Raw genomic sequence first — 26,183 nt, 5'->3', positions numbered from 1 at the left:
TGCTTCAGCACTGATCCACACCCCAGCCCTTTTTATTCTTTATTTTGAGATAGGATCTTGCTAAGGCTTGTCTCAAACTTGCCATTCTCCTGCTTTGGCCTCCCAGGTTGCTGGAATTTCAAGTGTGCGCCACTGAATCTGACTCATGAGCAGGATTTCCTAGAAGAGTGCGCAGTAGCCTCAAAGTTTATAGTCTACCTTTGGAAATTAGCCTTGATGATGGAAAACCATGTCATTGACACAAAACTCAGACCATTTCCAACACATTCTTCACTGCATTCCCAGATTTAACAGGGTGGGAGGACAAATTAGATTCTACTCTTCTGTGGGAAAAATAGGAAGCATTTGTGGCTATCTTTAATCTACCAGATACATGGAAGTGTCAATATTTAAAAATAAATACTTCAGTCTCCGTGCCTCAGGCCCCACGTGGTCACCACCACTCCTGCAGCTCTCTTTGTCACCACCTCTGAGTAGAAGATGGTGGTGCCTGCCACATATGCTGATTTTGGCAAATGTTCCAGGGACATCTTCACCAAGGGCTATGGATTGGGCTCAGTAAAACTTTTTTTCAAAACAAAATCTGAAAGTGGATTGGAATTACAGTCTCAGGCTCAGCCAGCACAGAGATCACCAAAATGACAGGTGGCCTGGAAAGCAAGGACAGGTGGAGGAATGCTACCTGATATCTACAGAGAAGCAGGGCAGTGACAACACACTGAGGCCGTGGTGGAAGACTATCTTGCTCCTGGACTGACACTGCCCTTCAGTTCATCCTTCTCACCCAACACTGGGGGGAAATGCTAAAATCAAGACAGAATACCAGCAGGAGCACCCCAACCTGGGCTCCACGGTGGCTTTGACATCACTGGGCCTTCCCTAGGGGTGCTCTGGTGCTGGGTCATAAGGGCTGGTTGGATGGATGACAAATGAATTCTGAGACTGCAGTGTCCCAAAAGATCCAGACCAACTTCACAGTTGGCTACAAGACTGATGAGTTCCAGCTTCACTCTAATGTGAATGACAGAAGCAGAGTCTGGTGGCTTCACTTAACAGAAGGTGAACAAGAATTTGGGGACTGCTGTGTATCTCACCTGGACAGCAGGAAACACTAACACCTGCTTTGGAGTAGCAGCAAAGTGACAGTTCCACCCCGATGTCTACTTCTCAGCCAAAGTGAACAACTCCAGGATACACCCAGATCCAAAATCAGGTGTCAAACTAACACAGCTCCACTGGACGGCAGGAACTTCAATGCTGGTGGTCACAAACTTGGTCTAGGACTGAAATTTCAAGCAGAAATGAATACTGTACCCTGGTTAATTTTAAACTATTTTGCAGCATAGCTGCCTTCGGAATTTAGTGTACCTTTTAATGTTGTATGTACGGGATACAAGAATTGCTCAAAAATCACGCTAGACCTTAGGTCAAAGAGGATTCAGTTTTAATGCATTACCATTTATTTTGGAGTATAGAGGGAACCTGAGTCCAAAAAAAAAAAGTCCTTTCAGCTGTAGACTTGTGTGTAAGAGGGACTTGGTAGCCCCTCTACAAATACTGGGTCTCTCTCTCTTTTGACTTAGACATGACTGGAAGCTGATAATGTGTGAGCACTTTGTAAACTGTGCTGAGTAAAGGAATGGAGGTGTGGGCTTCCTGGGAATCACACCTTGGTTTCCTAATCCTAATGGATGAGAAGCCCGTGTGGGGTGGTGTGTACAAACTCACCTGAAGGGACTTTTTTAGACAGATTTTCATGACTCTTTTCTTCCCTAGTCCATCATCACCTCTTCTACACCCAAAGTAGTCTGCATGGTGTGGTTACTGTTTCTTTTGTGCCATTTTGGGGTGGTATATGCAACAGTATATGAAATAGCTTGAGGAGCTCCAGATACAAGCTGGGCAGAGGCTGCATGATTGTGATCCACAGTGATAACTCTAGGAATCTAAATTGGACTTCTGTTGTATTCTCACCACTATTTTTTAGCAGTTTAATGGGGACACTTTAACGTCTTCCCTTTTGTATGGAATTGAAACTTCCCCTTAAAATAATGTAATTAACGGAAATCAATAAATGTTATTCACCACATCAATAGACTTAAAAATAAGAGCCATATGATCATCTCGATAGATGCGGAAAAAGCATTCGACAAAGTACAGCATCCCTTTATGTTCAAAACTCTAGAAAAACTAGGGATAACAGGAACATACCTCAATATTGTAAAAGCAATCTATGCTAAGCCTCAGGCTAGCATCATTCTGAATGGAGAAAAATTGAAGGCATTCCCTCTAAAATCTGGAACAAGACAGGGATGCCCTCTCTCTCCACTTCTGTTCAACATAGTTCTCGAAACACTGGCCAGAGCAATTAGACAGACGAAAGAAATTAAAGGCATCAAAATAGGAAAAGAAGAACTTAAATTATCACTATTTGCAGATGATATGATTCTATACCTAGCAGACCCAAAAGGCTCTACAAAGAAACTATTAGAGCTAATAAATGAATTCAGCAAAGTGGCAGGATATAAAATCAACACGCATAAATCAAAGGCATTCCTGTATATCAGCGACAAATCCTCTGAAATGGAAATGAGGACAACCACTCCATTCACAATATCTTCAAAAAAAATAAAATACTTGGGAATCAACCTAACAAAAGAGGTGAAAGACTTATACAATGAAAACTACAGAACCCTAAAGAGAGAAATAGAAGAAGATCTTAGAAGATGGAAAAATATACCCTGTTCATGGATAGGCAGAACTAACATCATCAAAATGGCGATATTACCAAAAGTTCTCTATAGGTTTAATGCAATGCCAATCAAAATCCCAACGGCATTTCTTGTAGAAATAGAGAAAGCAATCATGAAATTCATATGGAAAAATAAAAGACCCAGAATAGCAAAAACAATGCTAAGCAGGAAGTGTGAATCAGGCGGTATAGCGATACCAGACTTCAAACTATACTACAGAGCAATAGTAACAAAAACAGCATGGTACTGGTACCAAAACAGGCGGGTGGACCAATGGTACAGAATAGAGGACACAGAAACCAATCCACAAAACTACAACTATCTTATATTTGATAAAGGGGCTAAAAGCATGCAATGGAGGAAGGATAGCATCTTCAACAAATGGTGCTGGGAAAACTGGAAATCCATATGCAACAAAATGAAACTGAATCCCTTTCTCTCGCCATGCACAAAAGTTAATTCAAAATGGATCAAGGAGCTTGATATCAAATCAGAGACACGCCGTCTGATAGAAGAAAAAGTTGGCTACGATCTACATACTGTGGGGTCGGGCTCCAAATTCCTCAATAGGACACCCATAGCACAAAAGTTAATAACTAGAATCAACAAATGGGACTTACTCAAACTAAAAAGTTTTTTCTCAGCAAAAGAAACAATAAGAGAGGTAAATAGGGAGCCTACACCCTGGGAACAAATCTTTACTCCTCACACTTCAGATAGAGCCCTAATATCCAGAGTATACAAAGAACTCAAAAAATTAGACAATAAGAGAACAAACAACCCAATCAACAAATGGGCCAAGGACCTGAACAGACACTTCTCAGAGGAGGACATACAGTCAATCAACAAGTACATGAAAAAATGCTCACCATCTCTAGCTGTCAGAGAAATGCAAATCAAAACCACCCTAAGATACCATCTCACTCCAGTAAGATTGGCAGCCATTATGAAGTCAAACAACAACAAGTGCTGGCGAGGATGTGGGGAAAAGGGTACACTTGTACATTGCTGGTGGGACTGCAAATTGGTGCAGCCAATTTGGAAAGCAGTATGGAGATTTCTTGGAAAGCTGGGAATGGAGCCACCATTTGACCCAGCTATTCCCCTTCTTGGTCTATTCCCTAAAGACCTAAAAAGAGCATGCTACAGGGACACTGCTACATCGATGTTCATAGCAGCACAATTCACAATAGCAAGACTGTGGAACCAACCTAGATGCCCTTCAATAGACGAATGGATAAAAAAAATGTGGCATTTATACACAATGGAGTATTACTCTGCATTAAAAAATGACAAAATCATAGAATTTACAGGGAAATGGATGGCATTAGAGCAGATTATGCTAAGTGAAGCTAGCCAATCCCTAAAAAACAAATGCCAAATGTCTTCTTTGATATAAGGAGAGTAACTAAGAACAGAGTAGGGACGAAGAGCAGGAGAAGAAGATTAACATTTAACAGGGATGAGAGGTGGGAGGGAAAGGGAGAGAGAAGGGAAATTGCATGGTAATGGAAGGAGACCCTCAGGGTTATACAGTGGAGGGGGTAGAGAGAGAGGAGGGGAGGGGAGGGGAGAGGTGGGGAGGGGGGAGGGTGGAGGATGGGAAAGGCAGTGGAGCACAACAGACACTAGTATGGCAATTTGTAAATCAATGGATGTGTAACTGATGTGATTCTGCAATCTATGTATGGGGTGAAGGTGGGAGTTCATAACCCACTTGAATCAAAGTGTCGAATATGATATGTCAAGAAATTAAAAAAATAAAAATAAAAAAAAATAATGTAATTAACATCATTTAAAATGAAACTTGAACATTATTGAAACCTCTAAAAACTCAATTCATTTTTTGGAACAGCTTTAAGTTTATAGAGAAATTAGGAAACAAATAACGGTTTCCATACACCTTCAATCTGTTTTCTCAGTATTAAGTTCTTAAATCAGCATGGTACATTTGTTATAATTAACGAAGCAATATTGATACATTGCTACTGATTAAAGCCCATGGCCTACTCAGAATTCTCAGGGTTGCTCTCCAGACAGGGAAATGGGAGGTTTCAGGGGAACTACTGAGGCAATTGGAACCAGTTTTTAGGAGTTTGGTCAACGCCAGGAACTTGTGGGCAGTGTGTGGGGCTGAGTGTTGGAGCTGCCATGAAACAAATGAATGAGAACCAGGGAGCCCATCAAAGTGGGTGTGTCCCGGGGGCACGCTCCCCCCAGCCAGCAAACTCCTTCCCTGGACTCTCCCTCACTTTTTAGGAGCATCCTTTCATGCCTTCCCCTCTCTGGGTCTCAGAGAGCTCAAGACCAGCTCCCAGGACCACTGCCCAGTCCCTGAGGAGCTAGGTCCCCAAAAGATCAGTCCCAAAGCAACACTCGCCTTAGAATATCAGAACTACCTTACAACATGCCCAGGTAGGAACTATGAGGACATACAGCCCATCAACAGCTCATTCTTCCCCCCACAGGACTGATTTGCATCCTCCCCCACCTGTATTCAGACTCAGGGAGTTTCCAGGGAGGAAAGGGTGATGAATAGGGAGGAGGGGATTTTTGGTTTAGGGATGGGCTCCCACAAACCCCAGAACCAGAGCCAAGCCTGTTGCTCTCTGGCACCCACATCTAATGCACCCCAGGGGAGAGCGGGCCAGCTTCCAGGTGAGGGAACTAAATCCATTACACCATGGAGAGCTGACGAGTTGAATAGACCACAGCACCCTTTACCCACCTGGGGGTACAACTACACCTAAAGCCACATTTCTAAAAATGCTCCTGTAATTATATGGGTCTCCTGGGGCAGATGACCTTGAGACAAAAGGTCCCAGGTGTGAACTGTGACTGCAGGACTCCTTCCACCATCAAGGAGGGCACCAGCTGGGAAGCCTGCTGGGCTCCAGGAAGGAAGGGGCATGGAGAGAGCAGAGGGAGGGCGTCAGCACCTGCCCCTCCTGAGACAGGACCCTGCTGTGTTCCCCATCCCTCCACCTCTTCTCCCAGGTTCTCCTCCACCTCCTCTGCATCTGTGTCTCTGAACCCCAACTGCAAAAAATTCTCTCCTTATTGGAGAGTGGATACTGGGGATTGAACCCAGAGGCACTTTACCCGTAATTCACATCCCCAGTCTTTTCTGATTTTTTAAAAAAATTTGCAATAAGTTCTCACTAAATTGCTGAGGGTCTATGTTACCAAAGCTGACCTTGAACTTGAGATACTCCTGCCTCAGCCTTCCCAGTTGCTGTGCCACAACACTGGGCTCTCTTTATCTTTTCAGATATAAAAAAGACTCATTCAAAGATGTCCAGTGGATGCTCTTTGGCAGGGGCTTAGAGAGGAGTCTGGTCCTGGGATGTGGGGATGGGCAGTTTATGTTACAGCTGTAGGAACCACAGGCTCTGAGCATCATTTCTTACCAGTATGAAGAGCAATGTGAAATACTCCATTTTTGTTGATTGTGTGATAATTTGAAAAGAATGGTCCTTTCTTGATGTTTTTTTTCTTGTCACTTATGAGCATATAGAACTCTTATTTGTCCTCCTGCCTTGATGATTTCCCAAGGAAGGGCTTGGAGTTTATGTTGGAGTCCAGGGCCTCAATGCCTGATAGGAGGGCTGTGCACTCACCGATAGAGTTGATTTTTCTGGTGGTCTCCATCCTCCTCCCTGGGCTAGGCAGTCATGCCCCTGGTCTTTTCTGTGATAGATTTTTGGGAACAACTGAAGACAAACCATAGAGTTTTGTCTGGATGAGGTCTGAGGCATTTGTTTTTGTCCAAGGAGGAGGAGATAGAGAAAAAAATGATTTCATCAACACAAGGACCAGGCATGGCTGCCCCTCAGGCGACAGACCTGGGGACCTGCGTCTCTTGTGTTTTACACAGTTCCCACCAAGAAAACAACGTCATGCTAGAGACCACTTCAGCCATGACTGGTGATTAGAGAGCACGTTTCTCCTCTGTGCTTGGGTTCTGGCTGCAGGAGGGGTGCTGAGTCCAGGCCCTGGGGCTGCAGGGAGCACAGGGGAGAGCTGTCCAGTCAGCACTACTCAGAGCAGGAGGTCAGATAAATCCCTCCCTGGACTGGGGAACCCAGGCACATTATTGACTGTCCCCAGATAAGAGGTGGGGGCTGCATGGCTTAGTTCCAGGCCCACCCCAGGAGCAGGCACTGCCCGTTCTGAGCAGATTCCCCTGCCCCTCCCATCTGGTCCTTCTGTTGATGAAATCATTTTTTTCTATCTATTCCCACTCTCTGTGATTCTCCTTTGTCATTCCATCTTTCTCTGTTTTTTAATCTTCCAATATCACTTAAATCACTAACACAGATAACGTAGGAATACATTATATTGAACAATATTCATCTGCTGACACAGCCAGGGCTGGTCATCCCTATCACACGTCCCCCTCTCCTCAGAGGAAGTTTCATGGGCAGTGCAGTGTTTGCCTTTTCCTCTGTGTTCTGAAGAGTTGTTTGCATATAAATATGTCTATGTACAGTTACCCAGTTCCCTTTATGTAAATAGAATATTATATTCCCTTGAAACACTAGAGGACTGGAGATATTTCTTAGGGTTTGCCGGATTTGAATTTTATGAATAAATCGTAATTTATTTTGTTGGATCTTTTGGAAGTCATCTAACTTGAACCCACTGTTTCTGTTTTGCCTTAAAAATGCTGCAGTGAATATCTTTGTACATCAACGTGTACACATTAGTGTGTTTGGTCAGTCACAGAGATACAAGTGGGAATTCTAATACAAATCTTGTAGAACAGACTAAGCCACATGTGGGTGATAAACTGCTGAAACCAAAACAATAAACAAATTGACTACTTCACATGAGAAGAAGCCTGATCTATGGTGAATCCAGGGTTCCTATTCTGCTACAATACACTCACACCAACACTACAAACATGATGATCATGTTCATCAGAGACTTTATCTCTGGAGATCTTACCCACTGCTGTGTGATGTGCAGGTCCTAGGGAACTTCTGATGTAAATACCTTACATAAGGTCAAAATTTCCAGTCCCTTCCTAGGGAAAAGAGGTCAACATCAGAGGTTAAGGGTGACTGCCCAATTGCAGCCAGTGGAAGTGCAATCGCCTTGACCCATAAACTGAGAGCGGGTGGTGCCATCCTGCTGCCATGTCGCTTGGGTGTAGAAGTGCCATCTGTGGGTTGGGATAGAAGCTTCAGAGAGATTAATGATTAGTAAAAGAAGGAGAGGGTTGGTGAGAAATCTTAAGTTTGGTGGGCCTCAGTGTGGTGAAAGTCCAGGACTGGACATTTGGAACAAGTGCTTTCTTAAGGCAGGAGACATGGTACCAGGGGGAGTGGCCCAAGAACTTGGCTGCTGTTGGGGTAGTATGACTGTAGGGGGTCCCATCCAGTGAGGTTCCAATGATTGAGGATGCAGCTGTTGAAGTAAGACTGCGTCACCCGGTTGAAGAGGGTCCAATTCAGATCCTGGTGGTACTGGGACAGAGGTAACAGATGGCACAGGAAGACACTGGTCTGCGTGTTCTCTTAGGAGTTTGTGTAGAAGTGTGAGATAGGGCAGGTAGGACACAAGGGGAGGAGGAGTGACTGGAAAGCTTTGGTTGATTAAGGAAGGGCACCCATGGAGTAGCTAAAAGGGGCTAAGGCCTGAGGGGGCTCTAGAGGCTGCCTGAATTCGGGTGAGGGCCAATGGCAGGAGATTGGGCCAGGACAGCCTGAGTTCAATAGTAAGATTAGAGGGATGATCCTTGAGAGTGCCATTAGCCCTCTCAACCTGACCCAAGGATTGGGGACAGTAGGGAATGTGGAGCCTCCAGGTGATGTTGAGGCCTTTGTAGACTAGTCGAACAACCTGAGAAGTGAAGGCCGGACCGTTGTCTGACTGGATGGAGGCAGGAAATCTGAACCTGGGAATGATCTGCTCGATGAGGATGGAGGTGACAGTGTCAGCAGTTTCCCTGGAGGTAGGGAAGGCTTCTATCCAACTGTAAGAGAGTGCTGTCCCCAAGTCCAAGCAGTTAGGTCCTATGCCAAGGCCTGCCCAAAGAGGGGGGAACTGTCCCTGAAGCCTTGGGGTAGGACTGTCCGTGTCAGCTGCTGAGACCTGAAGGATGTAGGGTCTTCCCATGTGAAGGCAAAGGGGTAACAAGGGTCAGGATGGAGGGGCACTGTAAAGAAGGCAGCTTTAAGATCCGGGATAGTAAAGTGAGTGGTCGAAGGGGGGATATGAGAAAGAAGAGTGTGAGGTTGGGAACCAGCAGGTGGATGGGAATAACCGCCTCATTAATTAGGCGGAGATCCTGGACTAAGGCTCCTGAGGGTTTGCACACGGCAATATGGGGGTGTTGCAGGGGGAGTCAGTAGGGATGAGGAGTCCCTGGGCAAGTAACCAGTCTATGAGGGGTTTAAGTCCCTCCCTGTGGGTTTTGGCGATGTGAAATTGGGGTTTCAGCTGGATATAGACTGGCTTGTGGTGGGAAGCTATGACCAGCTTGGAGATGTCCCAGTTCTGGGGATCTACTAGGTCAGGGGTCAATGGCACAGTAGGTACTGTCAGGTTTTTAGAGAGGGTAAGGATTAGAGGCAGAAGGAGATGGGTGGTAGTATTCTTGGGGTGTAGTTGGAGGGTGGCTCCTAGTAATTGGAGAACATCTCTGCCTAGGAGAGGAACTGGACAGGATGGAACGACCAGAAAAGAGTGTGTGAAAGGGTGTCCCTCCAGGGCACAGGCCAGCTTAGCAGTTTGGTTTGGGGAGGAGGGTTTGCTGTCAATCTCCATAACCGAGACCTGGGATGGAAACAGAGGCCCAGAGTGGGTGAAAAGGCACAGGAAAGTTATGGATACCCGCTACCTGGAGCATTAACTTGGGCTTGGTGAGGGTGATGGGGGTCTTCGAGTTGGGCTTCTTCAGTCTTCTGTGAGCCCCAATAGTTCAAGAGAAGGCACTTCCTGGCTGGTCATACCCCCACGTGGAGGCACTGAGGAAGGGCCAGCCATGGGGCAGTCACTCTTCCAATGTCTTGTCTACTAACAAGTGGGGCATGGCCTGGAAGGAGGCCTTGGGTTTAGGCATTAGCGAGCCCAGTGACCTTTGCATCCACATTTGAAGCAAGCCCCCCTGGTGGAGAGGAATGCTGGGTCCCCTGTGGAGCTCTTGCTTGAGCCATAGGCCTCAGGGCCGCTGCCAAGGCCTGGGTTTGGAGTGTTACCTTTTTCTGCAATGGAGCCTACTTGGCTAGTTCAGCTGACTCCTTCCGGACATGATAAACTTTAAAGGCCATCTTCACAGATCTCAGATAGGGGACTGAAGGCCCTCTTCAGCTCGTTTGAGCTTTTTTCTAATATCATGGGCCGATTGAGTAATAATGAAATGGGTTGCTCACACTGTAGCCCCAGAGGGAGTCTCAGGATCCAGTTTAGTATATTTGGTGAGGGCCTCCATAAGGCGGTTGAGAAATAAGGCTCTCATCTGGATCCTCTGTGATTTCTCTCAGCTTATCAAGGTTAACCACTGCCTGCATTGCTGCTATAAGGTCGGCGACCTAGTTGGCCATCTTGATAGTCCCAGTTGGGTTCGGTTAGGGGAATGGCTGCTTCACCTGTGGGGAGAGTCATATCTGTTAAGCGAATTTGATCAGGATGATCTTATGCAGGCTGCTGGATGTGGGCTCACTCATCAGGGGTAAGGGTGGAGGACAGAAGGACATAGACGTCATGCCAGGTAAGAGTGTAAGTCCGGGAGAGGTATCAGAATTCCTTAATATAAGTAGAAGAGTCAGCAGAGAAGGCCCAAGGTGCTTTTCAGTCTGGGAAAGATCTTGACGTGACAATGGGATGTGTACTGGGACGATCCCTTCAGCACCAGCCACTTCCCTGCGAGGACAAAGGAGCTTTGGGTTATCTGGTAAGAGGGTCTGGTGGGACCGGGTGTGGGAATTGACAGGAGAAGAGTGGAGTGAGTGGGGGGAGGGGAAGGGTTTGTCAGTAGAAGAGGTGGGCAGAGGAGTCATGGCTGCAGGAGAGGGGGGGGGAGAGGAGTGGGAGGGGATTGGCCAGAGTAGAGGGGGGAGGACAGGAAGGTGAGGCTGAGAGAAGCTCGGGTGGATCTGAGAATGAGGAAGAAAAAGTAGAACAATGGGAAAGTGGTTCCCTAGCAAGGAGGACTTGAGCAGAGAACAGAACGGAGAGGAGAGGGAAGGACGAGAGCAGATCTCAAAAAGCCAGAACGTTTTGCCCACTTCCCTGTCCAGCGACAGAATCTGTGCAATTCAGTGAGGGTTTAAAATCAAAAGTTCTTCCAGGGGCCATTATGACCCATGGTCTAGGTCCCACTGGGGCCAGGCCACAGTGGAATAGAAGAGCAGGCGGTTACAGCGTAGGTCTTGAGTGAGCCCTAACTTGGCAAAATTTATCTATAGATACCCAAAGGACTTTTGGGGTCTAAGGAGAGGACTCTGTGTTTACTATGACCTTCTGGCACTCTTGGGGGCGGTGGAAGCAGAAAGAGACATCCCAAATTCTGCTGGCACTCCCCTGAGGAACGAACAAGGGCTGGGTGGGGGTTGAGGCATCCCTAGGGCCTCCAGGGGCCCAAACAGATATTGGCTCACACAAGAACTGGGACGTCTCCACAGTTCCTGGGGCCTTGAATGGAATGGGTGGGAGTCTATGGCATGAATGTGTCTTATGGATAGAACCCATGGACAGAAAGGGGCTGGAAGGTGGGGGAAACAGGGGAACTTACCCCCCTCCTGTCGGCCCAGATGAAGGGAGAGGGAAGGAAGGAGCAGCTTAGGAATTCCGCAGTTCATTTGGAGGGGGAAGAAATGGACTTAAATCCCTTGAGAGAGAAGCACTAAAATCCCTCCTGGGTTTTGTCACCAGATGTAAGGTCAGGCAGTGGCGGTGACCAAAGGAGGCAGATTTTTTTTTTAATTGGTTGTTCAAAACATTACAAAGCTCTTGACATATCATCTTTCATACATTAGATTCAAGTGGGTTATGAACTCCCATTTTTACCCCCAATACAGATTGCAGAATCACATCGGTTACACATCCACATTTTTACATAATGCCCTATTAGTAACTGTTGTATTCTGCTACCTTTCCTATCCTCTACTATCCCCCCTCCCCTCCCCTCCCATCTTCTAAACAAGGAGAGAAATGAATTACAGTAGAAGGAGGCAGATTTAAAAGGCCACTGAACGTCACTCTGGGGCAGAACTCCATCAGACAGACAGAGTGGACAGGAGGAGGGTCTGAGGAGAAACCGCAGGGGGGCTGGACAGGACTGGAATTTTATGGGGCTCAAGGCAGGAAGGGAAGGGCTTGGGACAGGAAAAGGAATTTTTAGAGTCCCTTGTCCCAATGGAGTTGGTCAGGGAAGCTGGCTGAGATCCAGGATTGGTCAGGAGACCCTGCTGATTGACAGGCGGTTCCCTTGGTGCCTGGTTGATGTTTCTTTCTTGTGCGTGGGCTGCTTGGTGCTTTGTTCCTAAGTCACTGCCACTGACCTGACAGTGAGCAGCACACGCCCCAAAGGGCTGCCCCCTTGCTGCCTTTCCGTTCTCCTCATACATCACTAGTTGGGCAGCTTCTGTCCAATCCCCAAACTGGGAAAATTTCACATCAAATAAGGAAATGAACACACGAATGCATGAATGACCTTCATAGAACAGGAGATGTGAAGTAAAAGAGAAAGATGGTGGTGACTGGCATGACAGAAAGTGGTATGAAATCAGGATTCCAGAAGCTCCTACTGACCAAGGACATGAGCAGAACTTTTTGAGAATCTTGTTAACCACAGATGTGGTTGTATCACATTTTTAAGGTGGTGAAAAAATGCCACCAATGTGGACTTCTAAACCCTGCTAAATTATCCTTCATAAATGAAGTCCCAAATATCCCATGCACAGCCCTGAGGGCAGTGACAGGAACCACGCAAGGTCTCCTGCTATTAGCAGCTGAGGAGACAGATGAAATATGAGGCCACTGCTCCCAGGTAGTGGGCAAAGGCAGCATAGGTTCTCAATCTCCGAAAGGAGAGAAACTCACAAAGCGAACTCCTGGATAACCAAACTCTATGCCTTGGGACACTTTCCCAGTTGAAGTGCAAGTTGCAGGGATGGAAGTTGAGCAGTACAGTCTGCAGAGCTCTGGTTACTCTGGACACAGATGGAATTCAAAATTCTCAGGTGTGGGGCATGAAGAGAAGTGTGCAGTGGTGATCCACAGGAGTCCATGTGGCGTCTGCCAAAGTTCTGCACCAGGACCAGGCTCCATACTATAGGCAAGATTCCCCAAAGTCTACCGGAGAGGAAAGGCTTGAGGAAGAGCTACCTGTCTCATCTATTCCCACAGGATTTTCATCTGTGGAGCGTCCGCTTAGAGAGGCTGATACAATTGAAAGGTGTCTATTGTTTCTCAGCTCGCTAGAAGTGAGAGGCCCAGCACATCTAGCAGGGCACAGGGGGAAGCACCAGGCTGCTGAGGAGGCAGAAGCAGGAGTGAGGGGGAAGTGGGCCAGAGCTGTTACTGTTCCTGTGGGAAAGGCAGAGCCAGGAGGGACATGGAGCTTAACTGGCTGAGCAGCGATCCCAGGCTCTGGGGCATAAGTTGCTAGTTTTCTGCTGCCTGGCCCTGGGTTGATTTAGAGGAGGGGAAATGCTAGCTTGGAGTGTGGGACATAGATATGTGAACATGATCATAGATGAGATGTAAACAGTTTTGGTGATTAGTTGAGTCCTGTAATTAATGGATACCAAAGAGATAAATAGAGACTGTGAAAACTCAGAACACTCTTCCAGTTGGAAGGATACAAAAGTTATGATAATGAAAAGTAATGCAGGTTCCTGGAGCAAGAAATTGACATTAGGGGACAAGTGACAAAATTGAAGTCAAGCCTGTAGGTGAGTTAATAGTATCATGTCAATGTCAGCTTCCTGTTTTGAGAACTGAGTGGGATTACATAAGATGATTGCAACAGAGGAAGTTGCGTGAAAGACAGACACTCTGTCCTGTCTTCCCGACTAGTTTGTAAGTCTGAAATAATTTCAAAATAGTAAGTCAGAAAATATTTTAAATGACCTAAGTGTGGTGGCACACTCCTATAATCCCAGCTAGGGATTAGATCTAGGCAGTAGATCTCAAGTTTGAGGCTGTCCTTGGCAACTTAGAGAGGCCCTGTCTCAGAATAAAAATAAAAAGGACTGGGGATGTAGCTCAGCAGTAGAGCACCCTGGGTCTAATCCCAGTAAAAAACACACACACAGACACACACAACTCACGCACACAAACACGGAAAATATTTTAAATGATACTTGGAACAATAGCACAAGAGAGGTTGCTGCCTCTGAATAAAGCATGTTCAGTATCCCAAAACACAAACAAACAAAATCAGCACAAGAGCAACCTGGAAACTCACTAAAGATACAATCAGGTGCTGTAAATGCCTCCTCAAGCCTGAAGTTACAATTACAAACACCTCTTCTCAGTACTATTGTCTGGCTCCCTGGGCTTTAGTGTGGCATAGGTTGGCACAGTGTTACTTTCTGAGTCATAAGGAGAGAGTTCATGGGAATTCTGGGGCACAGGTAGGATGACTCTACCCAGAAGATAACTGGCTCATTGTTGGACCAAGTATAAGAGCAAAGCCAGTTTATCATTTCAGTGTGCGATTGGTGTGGGGTTGACACACAGAGAGGCAAAGTACTCCACACCATATGAAACCCAGATAAACCTCCAGAGACTGACCTGGTCCAGTTTCTACCTGCACCAGAGGAACCACATTCCTTCCCCCAGGCCAAGCTGCCTGGCCCTCTCCTGAAAAACTCATGCTGGGGAAATTCCAGAGACTTGGCCCTGAAACAGTCATGATCTCAACTTCTCTTCTAGACTGTGGGATCTTTACAGATTCAAAGATTTTGGTCAGAATGAGTGAAAGCCCTTTTTTTTTTCCCTAATGAGAAATGAAATTACTGTTAATATTTAAATGGAATAATTTTGATGAAAAATCTTGAATTACAGAACATAATTACAAAGCACCTTTCTTCTTTTACTAGTGGTTTGAAAAGTCAAGCATCATTTATTTTCCTCTCACATATGCATTTTTGCAACTCAGTGGGGAGGGCTCAGTGTCCTTCACACAATGGTAATGGGTGGGCTGACTGGGCTTGGAGGATTTGCTTCCAGAATGGGTCATTTGGGTTCCTGGGAGGCTGCTGGTGGGTGTCATTTGGGAGCTCAGTGCAGGCATTTGGCTGAGGCCCTAGTTCCTCCCACATGGGCCTCTCCTTAGGGCTACTTGGGCTTCCTCACAGGCTGGCAGCCAAGCTCCATGAGTGAGTTTTCCAAGACCCTTGGGCTGTAACCATAAGGCTTATGGTCTGTGCTTGATTGTGTAAGTACCATCATTGACATGAAAATCATGTCACTTTCACTCCATTCTAACAGGCAATCTCATATTTAAGAGGCCATGACTAGATTCCATCTTTCATTGGGAAAAATAGACAGAATTTGTAGCTATCTTAAATCCACTGCATACATGGCATTTTCAATACTTAAAAAATCCTCAATTCATGATTGTAGAATAGTTTTAGATTTAAAGAAAAATAGGAAACTACACAGTTTTCATACTTATTGAATCAATCTGGTTTCCCCTAGTATCAACTACTGACATTATGATTGAGGAGGCAATATTGATACAGTGTTACTAACTGAAGTCCAGGGCCTATTCAGAGCTCTTCATTTCCACCTAACGCCCTACTCTGTTCAGGGTACCAAGCTGTATTGAGTTGTCACGTCTCTTCAGCCTTCGCTGGACTGTCACAGTTTCTCAGAATTTCTTGTTTTTGATGACTTTGAGAAGAACTGGTAAAGTATTTTATAGAAGGTCCTGATATTGAATCTTGTGTGATGTTTTTCTCATGATTACACTTGAGCTGTTGGTTTTGGGAGAAAGGCCAGAGAGGTAACTTGCCACGTTCATCTCCTCACAGGCTGTGTACTTCCAACGTGCTCAACACCCGTGACCACGACACCGATCATCTCGAGGATGGGGTATTCTTCAGCTTTCTCTTGTGTAAAGTTACCCTTTCTTTCTCCTTTCCATGCTGTGGTCTTGGAACCACGCCATTATTTGCAGCCTAGACATCAGGAGTGGAGTCACTCTTCCCATCCTTGAGGCTGCTGTGTCTACATAAACTGTTTAGAAGTCTTCTGCACTGTGGACGTGTCATTTCCTACTTATTTTTTATTTATTTGTTTATTTATTTATACATACAGATCAGTCTGGATTCAATCATACTTATTTCAAACTTTGGGTTTGTCTTAGTCTGTCCTGCTATAACACAATATCTTAGACTGGGCAATTTATCAACAACAGAAATTTACTTCTCCTGGTTCTGGAGGTGGCCAGTCCAAGATCCAGGTACCAGCAAGATTCCATGTCTGGTGAGAGCTGCTCTGGACTTCAGAGGTGGTACCTTTTTTAATGGGGATTTTTCTATGGTTTCCAGGCTAGTCTTGAGCTCCTGGCCTCAAGTGATCCTCCTGCCTCACCCTCCTGAGTAGCTGGGGCTACAGGTGTGTGCCACCAGACCTGGCTCAGATGGTGCCTGGTTGTGATGCCCTTGTCTGGCGCATGTTAGTCAGTTTTTCATAACTGTCACAAATACCTGGGGTAAATCAACCTCGTGAGAGAATAAGCTTCCTCGACCCACAGTTCTGTAGGATTCAGTCCATGGTCAGTGGGCTCTGCTGCTTTGGGGCCTGTGATGAGGCAGCCCAGAGGGCAGGAGTGGATGGCAAAGGAGGCCGCTCACTTGGTGGCAGCCAGGAAGTAAAGGGAGGAAGGGGCAGGGTCCCAATGTCACCTACAGGGACATGCCCCACTGACTTGAATTCCCACAAGTAGGCCCCACCTCTTAAAGGTTCAACCACCTCCCAGGAGAGCCACATACTTGGACCACGCTGTTAACTCATGGGACTTTGGGGGACATTGGAGAACAAAACTATTGCAGAGTAAAGGGGGGAAAGTGACCACAGAATTCCTCAGTCCCTTTATGTGGGCAGCAATTTCTACCAGGAGGGTAGAAGAGTGACAACCTAATCTCTTCCTGAGGTTCCCACCTCTTAATACTGTTCCATTGGGGGTTAAGTTTCAGCATCTTTTTGGGAGGGACACAAACATTCAAACCATACCAGGGTTGTCAGCCAATACACTTAACTTGTTTTTGCCTTAATGGTTTCAGTGTTGGCCCCTGAGAGCTTTTCCAGTTGGCTCCTGAGCCCCCGACACACGGTCATCAGTGTGGGTTTTACAAGTTTTATATGGATGGTTTTCTTTTTTCCCATTGCCTTATTCCTGACACAGATGGTCCTGGCTCAGGTAGTCTGCTTCCTGCCCCACTCCTAGAATCTCACATTTCTCCAAAGACCCTGGAGATTGCTTTTACATATTTTTCCATATGAGTTGATTCTGTGATTCTAGTCCCTCCTTGACTTGGATTAAAATCATTTTTTTCTGGTTATTTTTAGTTAACATATATTCTCTTTCTTGCTTTATTTTTTAAAAAACAAATGACAGCGGAATGCATTACAGTTCTTATTACACATATACAGCACAATTTTTCATATCTGATTGTATATAAAGTATGTTTTCATGTACTTTGGATAATGATGTCTATCACATTTCGCCATCCTTGTTAATCCTCTGCCGCTCCCTTTCCCTCCCACCCCTCTGCTCTACCTAGAATTTATCTAGATTGGAAACAGAAAGTAAGCTTTCACCAGATACCATATCTGCCAGCGCGTTGATCCTGGACTTCCCAGCATCCAGGATTGTGAGAAATAAATTTATGCTGATAAATTATTCACTCTGGGGATCCAAGATGGCGCAATAGAGGAGGTCCTGTTTCTGGCTGCTCTGTGGCATGGAACCAAGAAAGCAGCAGGCTGCCTCTCCACAAGGTCTCGCCTAGACAGAATACAACATCTCAGAGAGTGTGAGAGGACTCTATACAGTGGCTTTTTGCAGAAATCAGAGCCTCTGGGCTCTGGTAAGTCTCTGGACTCTGGACCCAAAGCCCGCAGTTCTAGCTCACACAGGGCTCACAAGCGGCTTAGCAGAACCACTATCAGCACCTCTGCACAACTCCAGAGGGTGCACCGCTCGCACGCAGGTCACTCGGCTACTACCTACCCACAGCACAAGGCCATCGCCCAGTTCCCCCCACTTCACCAGACTCCCCAGTGCTTGAAGCAGACTGACTCCATCTTGGAAAACCTTCCTGGCCATTTTTTGGTGGGCCTGGCTAGCAGATGGGATCGCCATTTGAGCAGGTACCTGATTTCCAATTCCCCCCTCTCCCCAGCGGCGATAACTCGGCACAGTGACCACCCAACACAAAAACATCTCTCAGTTGGACAGGAGTGCAGTGCGACCAGGGCATCGCCCACCTGGTGTGAGCCTGGGGGTGAGAGGTCCCACAGTAAGAGAGCGGAGGGGACTAAAGTCTAGAGCATAACAGAGACACCAGGATCTGGGAAATCTCCAGTCAAGAGAGGGAGACAATACTGGGGGCTCAAGTCAGAGGAGTGGTCACAAAAAAAGACCCGTGAGGTGCTGTTTACCTGCTGGGAGTGGTGGGCAGCACTCCCGGCTTCCAGACACTCCACGGCAGGTCCAGTCTTCTCACCTGGTTACCTACACCATCCTGAGGGCAGAGTCACCAGCTTAAAACAGACAACTCCACCTACTGGATGAGAAGAGAAGCAGGAAAGAAACAGATATCTAAGAGAATTTTTTTCTTCTTTCTCTTCTACCCTTCTATCTTATGGCCCTCACATCCTCAACATATGTAAAACCAAGAACTTTGCATGAAATAGGACTTTGAGGACTGAGTCACTTGAATAATATAATATAGAATATATCTATTCCTCCCATGCTCCCCCTCCTTACCTCACTATGAACCAGCCTCATTATATCAGAGAAAACATTTGGCATTTGTTTTTTTGGGATTGGCTAACTTCACGTAGCATTATCTTCTCCAATGCCATCCATTTACCTGCAAATGTCATGATTTTATTCTCATTTATTGCATTTATTTGAGCAGGTACCTGATTTCCAATTCCATTGTGTAAATATGCCATATTTTTTTTTTATCCATTTATCCACTAAAGGACATCTAAGTTGGCTCCACAGTTTAGCTGTTGTGAATTGTGCTGCCATAAACATTGATGTGGCTGTAACATTAGGGTGATCCTCCGCTGTGGATATTGCAGACATTTAAGGCTGAGAACCTCACGGTGGCATCTGGCTTCAGCAGAGACAGGAATGTCGAGATCTCTCATCTGAATTTCCCTGGAGAAGATAGCAATGGCTGTTCACAGCCCTCCTCTTCTCTGGCAGGTCCCTGAGCCAAAGCCAGGCTGCCGCTGAGCTGGCTGTAGTTCTGCACACGTAGGTGCAGGTGGAGCAGATGCGCAGCAGTTGTGTTTCCCCAGATACTGGAGTTTCCAAGCGAGGTGGACTTGAAGGCTTCCAAACCACATGTGAGCGGTCTGATTCTGTCAAGCCAAGGGGATGCCCGCTGTCTCTAGTCCACAGTAGGATGCACTTTAGTGACGTGCACGGGCTGCAAAACCACTGAGCTCGTTTCGAGAAGATGAACTCCAGTTTCGACCGCGGGCCGACATACAAGGGGAAGGTTGGCTACTTGCCACTCCCCACACATCTCCAGGGCTGCACTTGCAATTTCTTTATGTAACAGCTTTAGAATCTTGGCAGCCAAACTCCAGGGAGCCCGCAAGTCCCCTGGATCTACATAGAGGTGCCTGCGCACTCAGGTCCTGAGCCCTTTCCCAGAGCGTCTCTTCCTGCCACTGCTGGGGTGTTACCTTGAAAACAGGCGGAGAGAGCTGCTCTCCTTTTGAGAGAGAATGTGAATGTGACATACAGCCGTGTTTGATTCATTTTAAACTCGCCCTTGACCTCACGCTTACATGATTCTGTAATACTTACAATAACGGACAAAAGCCCCAGATTTAGCGTGCGAAGAGTCCACCAATGCCCGTGGAAAGTAAGATCTGGTGGTTTCTTACAAAACTTGTTAATCCAAGTTCAAGGAGGTGTTGAGGGGAAAAAGTTCACAACAGAGTTCAGCATCTCTCCGTGGTCAGTTGGCTTCAGGTTCTCTTATCCCAAGACTGTTCTTTTAGACCCATCTTAGGGTTAAAATAAAATAAAGTAAAATAAAATAAAGGTTGGGGTGTTATCAGGCAGCATTCTGTATCATTAAAAAGACCCTCGATTTGTATTGAAAGGACTGTGACTGGTGTGACTGGACACAGAGGCCCAGAGGATCTGTGCAGCTCAGACGTCAAAAAAAAAAAAAAAAAAAAAAAAAGTGTAAGAAATGGGCGTTGCTTTCCCTGGGAGGCATCTCTTGTTACTGAGCACGTCAGCGGGTGTTGGAATCTTAAGGGCAATACCAGCTATTGGTTCCTATGTGTATTCGATGGTTGTTTGCTGGACTAATCTGCACCATAACCCTGCCAAAGCACAAGATACAGGAGTGACTGAATGACCTTCAGGGGTACTAACCTCAGCCACCACTTCTCTGCAGTGACCCAAGTGAGAACCAGTTGGCTCAGCTGAGGTAAGAATTGTGAGAGGGGAGAGTAGAGTTATTGCTGCTGTCTCCACCCTCTGCATTTTGGGATGGTTTGTTACACCGTAATGGATACCTGAGAGCTTCCACTACACAGTGATGTTATGAATTATTTCTCTGCAAATTATATCTAGGAATGGAAAAGCAGGATGTCAACCAGCACAGGTCCAAGCAGAGTAGGTGGAATTCTATAAATATGATATTTTGTCTTCTGGGAAAGATGGATAAGGAATAATTTGTAAGAGCTTGAACATTATAGAGTGGAGAAGTTGGGGAGAGAGAGGGGCATGATATTGAGATGGCTAACATGCCTCAGTGCTCCCATTTGAGGGTTGCTGTTACTGTACATTTTAGTGAAATCAAACTGTAAGATCAGAGTCATTTGACAGAAGTAGGGATTTTCTTCGTTGTGTCCCTGGAAATAGAACTGTGCTAACTCCCAAAAGGTTTGCATTATCTGAAAAATTATGCTCATCTTGTGTCTGCTGGCCCTTGAGCCATGGATTCAGAGTTAATTCAGAGTTAATTTTCTCCTTCCCACAGTTCTATCGCCCACTACACCTTCAACTCCACTTTACATTGTATCACTTTTCCCAAAGAACCAATTTGTACTCTGCTGAGTTTTTCTCTTGTGTGTCTATTTTCTACTCACAACTGCCAGGTGAGAGCAGATTGGAGTTCTTGGATTCATATTGGCATTCACATCCAGGGGGGAAAAGTGGACTTTGGCCTGGCACCAGGGCTCAAGGACACTCTGGGTGGTGCAGACTCTGGCCTGGGTTTTGAGGCCACACAGGGGCTGGAGGACTGTAGCAGGGCACTGGCTGTGGTGCTCCCCACTCAGGTATAGTGCAGTGGGGCTGGTCCTGGGCCCAAGGTTCTAATCACTGGCCAAGTCCAGAGGGGCCATGGAGGGGGGGGCGCCCCGTGTGGCATGGTTGTGGGAGGGAAGCTGAATGAGTCCAAAATGGCTTCCAAACAATTGCAGTTTCAGGATTATTATGTTATAGGCCCACATTATTACATTTTAATTTTTAAAAGTTCTATTGTTTAAGAAGACGGAAAAAGGAGATAATTTGGAGAAGCATTCTAGATTTGCTAGAAATTATGTATTTTATTTTTAAAAAATATATTTATTTATTTATTTCTATGTGGTGCTGAGAATCAAACCCAGTGACTCACCCATGCTAAGCAAGCACTCTACCACTGAGCCACAACCCCAGCCCGAAATTATGTACTTTAATAGAGCTTCTCCTTGGACAATTTTCCCCATATCTATCAAAATTTGATTCAGAGATGGGTTTCCTAAATATATTTTTAATCGTAGAGACACAGTCACTCTTCTGCATGCCGATGGTATTAGTCAGTTTTTCATTACTGTGGTCAAAATATCTGAACTAAACCAGTTAAAAGAAATTTATTTGGACTCACGGTTTCAGACAGTCTATGGTGAGCTGGTCCCTCTGCTCTGAGCCTGAGGGCAGGCAGAACATCATGGTGGAAGAGCATGGCAGAGGAAAGCTACTTATCTCAGGGTAGCCAGGGAGCAGCAGGGAGGGCCTGGGCACAATATATGCCCTTCCAGGGCAGCCCTCAGTGACATAATTCCTGACCTAGGCTCCACCTCCCGGTATCTACTCACCTATCAATGGATTAGTTCAGATGATGTCAGAGCACTCAAGATGCAACCATTTCCTAGAGGCCCCACCTCTGAACCTTGCTGCATTGGGAGTGAAGACTTCAACACAGGAGTCTTTGGAGGGACACTTCATATCCAAAGCACAACACTGATATTTATTATAACATTGCTTACACTAGCAAAAGATTGGAAACAATCTAAATGGGGGGAGGTGAGCTGATTAAACAGATCAAGGAATGCTTCTGTTCAATAAACATAATGCAATAAGTTTTTAATAAAGAAAACTTTATGTCAACTTCCCATGGAGAAGGGGTTGAGATCTGCTGTGAACCATTTTTTACTGACCTTCCCATGAGCTCGAATCAGCAAGTTTTAAACAGACTACCAGGATCAATAGTATCCACAGGAGCATAGATGGCCACCTCACACTCTGATTATTATTTTCTTTTTGTCCACCAGGTTTTTGTGATTTTTTTTCCTATTGTAGGAAAATGTGCATATTTTAAAAATTAGCATTTTAACCATCTTTACAGTACCATTAAATGACATTAGTATATTACAAGGTTGATCCTTACAAGGTTGAAGTCTATCTGCAATAATATACAAATAGACACGTAGGTGCAATGGGAGCGGATCCGCCGCCGCTGCGGGGCTCCCAAGAGCTGCAGTCTATTATTGTCTATTTGTATTTTTCCTCCATTGGATTAATGTCTATTCTTGACCTTCACCTAATTGTAAATTGCGTTGTTTGTTATTGAGTAGTGGGAGTTCTTGATATGTTCTGGGTATTAATTTCTTATCTGAAATATTGTTAGCAAGCGTTCTCTCTCCTTCTGTGGGTCGTCTTTTCCGAACGCTTCTTGTATGGGTTATAAAACCATTTAATTTAGGGATCAAAGGCACGTTTATCGTATTCCCAACGAAGCACTCTGTCACTTTAATACTCTCAAGCCTGGCGTGGTAGCTCCTACCTGTAATCCTAGCAACCGGGGAGGCTTAGGCTGGAGAATCCCAAGGTCGACACCCATCTCAGCTGTTAGAGTCTGTAAACAAGTCAAAATAACACCTGGCATTTTGCCAGGGGAATGTTAAAGTTCGTAAACAAGTCTGGATGGTGCCTGGCAAAATGTCAGAGGGAGTGGTTTGAGAAGTAACAAAACCGAGCCATTAGGTGTAGAGATTCCTGATTGGTTGACTGATGTATCTAGTTTATGCTAATTAGATAAGCTGTGTGGAATGTATAAATACTGCTCCTGTCCTGCAATAAACGGCTCCTACTCCTGCTGTATCAACGTACACAAGTTATTCGTCACCCCTCCGGTTATTTTGCCCAGCCAGCCGGGCTGCGGCACTCAGCAATTTAGAGAGGCCTTGTAGCAAAATTTAAAAAAATAGAAGTAAAAAGGGCCCGGCATGTGGCTCAGTGATAAAGCGCCACTTGTTGAATCCCCAACACAAATAAAAACAAAACAACAACAACAAAAAACCTCCTTCAAAATGTGTCCATCACTCTCCGGGGTTTTCCAGCGGTATCACTGTATTCTCCCCTAGGTGGCAGCCGGCGACTGCTCAGAGTACACGGTGACAAGCAGACGTGCAGCGCGCAGGCGCTTCAGGCAGAGCTCATTCGCGCAGCGCACCAGCGCAGAGCGGGTGGCTGGCCAAATTTCTGATGCTGTCACCTCGCTGGTGTCACCACTATTCAGTATCTGTTGCTGCCTCCTGATGCTCTGGACTCTCGGGAACCGTGACCGAGGCAGTCCTCTCGCTCTGACTGGGATTTGGTGGCCTCAGTGCTGTGCCAAGCCGCGCTGTGGCTGTCTTCCTGAGTGTCAGGCTGTCCGGGTTCCTCGCCCTGAAAATAGAGTCCAGTGAATTGCAGCGCACCTGCCTTTGCAGCGCGTCACTCAGGTGCCTCCACCTAGAGGTTTGGGTCTCCTTAGCCCGGCTGAGAGCCAGGTCACACCTGTGAGGATCAGGACGTGCCTGTCCTCCTCCGACCCTGGCCTGTCCTCCAGCCCAGCAGCGGAGTTGCCTGGCCGCCGTCTGCACTTGGAGACTGCAGCTCTTGGGAGCCCCGCAGCGGCAGCGGACCGGCTCCCCTTTGCACCTACGTGTGCACCACACCCGCCAGCTCAGTGGCAGCCAGACTTTGGCTGGAAAAGCTTTCAGAGCGGACGAGAGATACAAATATCCACACGAAATCGAGATATCATTGCTCTGACCTCCGGGGAAGCTCACATGAGAGATCCTTGGCATTCCTGTCGCTGCTGAAGCCAGATGCCATTGTGAGGTTCTCAGCCTTACATGTCTGCAACCGCCGTGATGTCAGTGGTCGATCACCCTAATGTTACAAACCAGGAAAAAGCCTTCCCGCAGCAGCCAGGCCAGCATCGCAGAAGATGCATTAGAGTTAGGTGGGGAGACAGAGAGGTGCCCATATCCTGTCCTGTCTCTGGCTTCTGGGAAGATAGAATGAAATGTAACTTTTTAATCATGATTAGGTGTTTCTGGACATTTAAAGTTGATCAAGTGAGAATATTAAATAATATTTAATTGTTATTAGATATTAATAATATTATTAAATAATAATATTAAATAATATTAATTTAATTTAATTATTTAATATTAATAATAATATTATTAATTATAATTAAATAAAAATGTTAAGTAAAAGTGACCAGAAAAATTCATGTAATTTGTACTGACTTTTCTCTAAGTCAGGAAGGAGCTAGAATCACAGAATAAATTTAAAAGAGGAAAGACATGTGAAAGTAAGCTGAAGGATTCTTGGAGATATGTCTGCTTCTAGGTGTAGGTTAGAAAGCACACAACCTGAGCATGGAACCTGTAGTTCCAGGTAATAAGGAAATGGAAAAAATGATCATTACTAAAATGCTAAGACCCACATTGGTGATGGTGGCAGCACAGGATCCATTAAAGTGAAAATTAAGTCAGTGGTATGGGATGATAACTGTGTGTATTGTTTGAATGTTTATGTCCCTCCCAGTTAATGACTGAGACTTTATCATCAATACGCTAGTATTATTAAGAGGTGGGAACCTTAGGAGATGATTCAGTCTTGACTCCTCATGAATAAATTGTGTGCTTCCATTAAAGGACATGAAGTAGTCTCTTTGTCCCTGTTTTCCCTTTGTGTCATGTGTGTGCACAGTAAGAAGGCCCCATGGTGTAAACAGACAGCAGCCCTCACCAGACTTAGGATATGCTGGCACCATGCTCTTGGACTCTTTAGCTTCCAGAATCAAGATAAGTAAATTTCTGTTGTTTATAAATGACCCAGTCTAAGGCTGCCTAGCTCAGGAAGGAAGATGGAGACCACCAGAAAAATCAACTCTATCAGTGAGTGCACAGCCCTCCTATCAGGCATTGAGGCCCTCGACTCCCAACATAAGCCCAAAGCCCTTCCTTGGGGAATCATCAAGGCAGGAGGAAAAATAAGAGAAAAATTCATATATGCTGAAATTATCACACAATTGGCAAGAAAGTCAAGAAAGAACCGTTTTCTCAATTTATCACAAAAAGCATTTGGACTACTTTCACTGATCTTCATAATGATAAGAAATGATGCTCAGAGCCTGTGGTTCCTACAGCTGTAATATAAACTGCCCATCCCCACATCCCAGGACCAGACTCCTCTCTAAGCCCCTGCCAAAGAGCATCCACTGGACATGTTTGAATGTCATTTTTACATCTGGAAAGACAAAGAAAGTCAGGCATGGTGGTGCGTGCCTATAATCCCAGCAACTGGGGAAGCTGAGTCAGGAGGATCCCAAGTTCAAGGGTAGCCTCATCAACTTAGACTGAATTGCAAAATAAAAATAGAAATGCCTGGGGAAGTAGCTTAGTGGTAAATTGCCCCTGAATTCAATTACCAGTATGCACTGTCCAAAACAAACAAACAAAAATAGAAACTTTTTACAATTGGGGTTCAGAAAGACAGATGCAGAGCAGGTGGAAGAGAATCTGGGAGAAGAAGTGGAGGGATGGAGAACACAGCAGGGTCCTCTCTCAGGAGGGGAAAGTGCTGACATCCTCCCTGCCACTCTCTCCATGCCCCTTCTTGGAGCCCAGCAGGCTTCCCAGCTGGTGCCTTCCTTGATG

At 45.8% G+C, this 26,183-nt stretch overlaps 1 pseudogene; it reads left to right on the top strand.

Annotated features, from left to right (window-relative positions):
- The first annotated feature begins 480 nt into the window (after nt 1-480).
- Nucleotides 481-24,282, top strand: LOC107151601 (annotated as a pseudogene).
- The last annotated feature ends 1,901 nt before the right edge of the window (nt 24,283-26,183 follow it).

Source organism: Marmota marmota, unplaced genomic scaffold (genome assembly GCF_001458135.2).
Source record: "Marmota marmota marmota unplaced genomic scaffold, marMar, whole genome shotgun sequence".
Classification (NCBI taxonomy): domain Eukaryota; kingdom Metazoa; phylum Chordata; class Mammalia; order Rodentia; family Sciuridae; genus Marmota; species Marmota marmota.
Note: the sequence above shows the minus strand (reverse complement) of the source record. Positions and strands in the feature narration are given on the sequence as shown.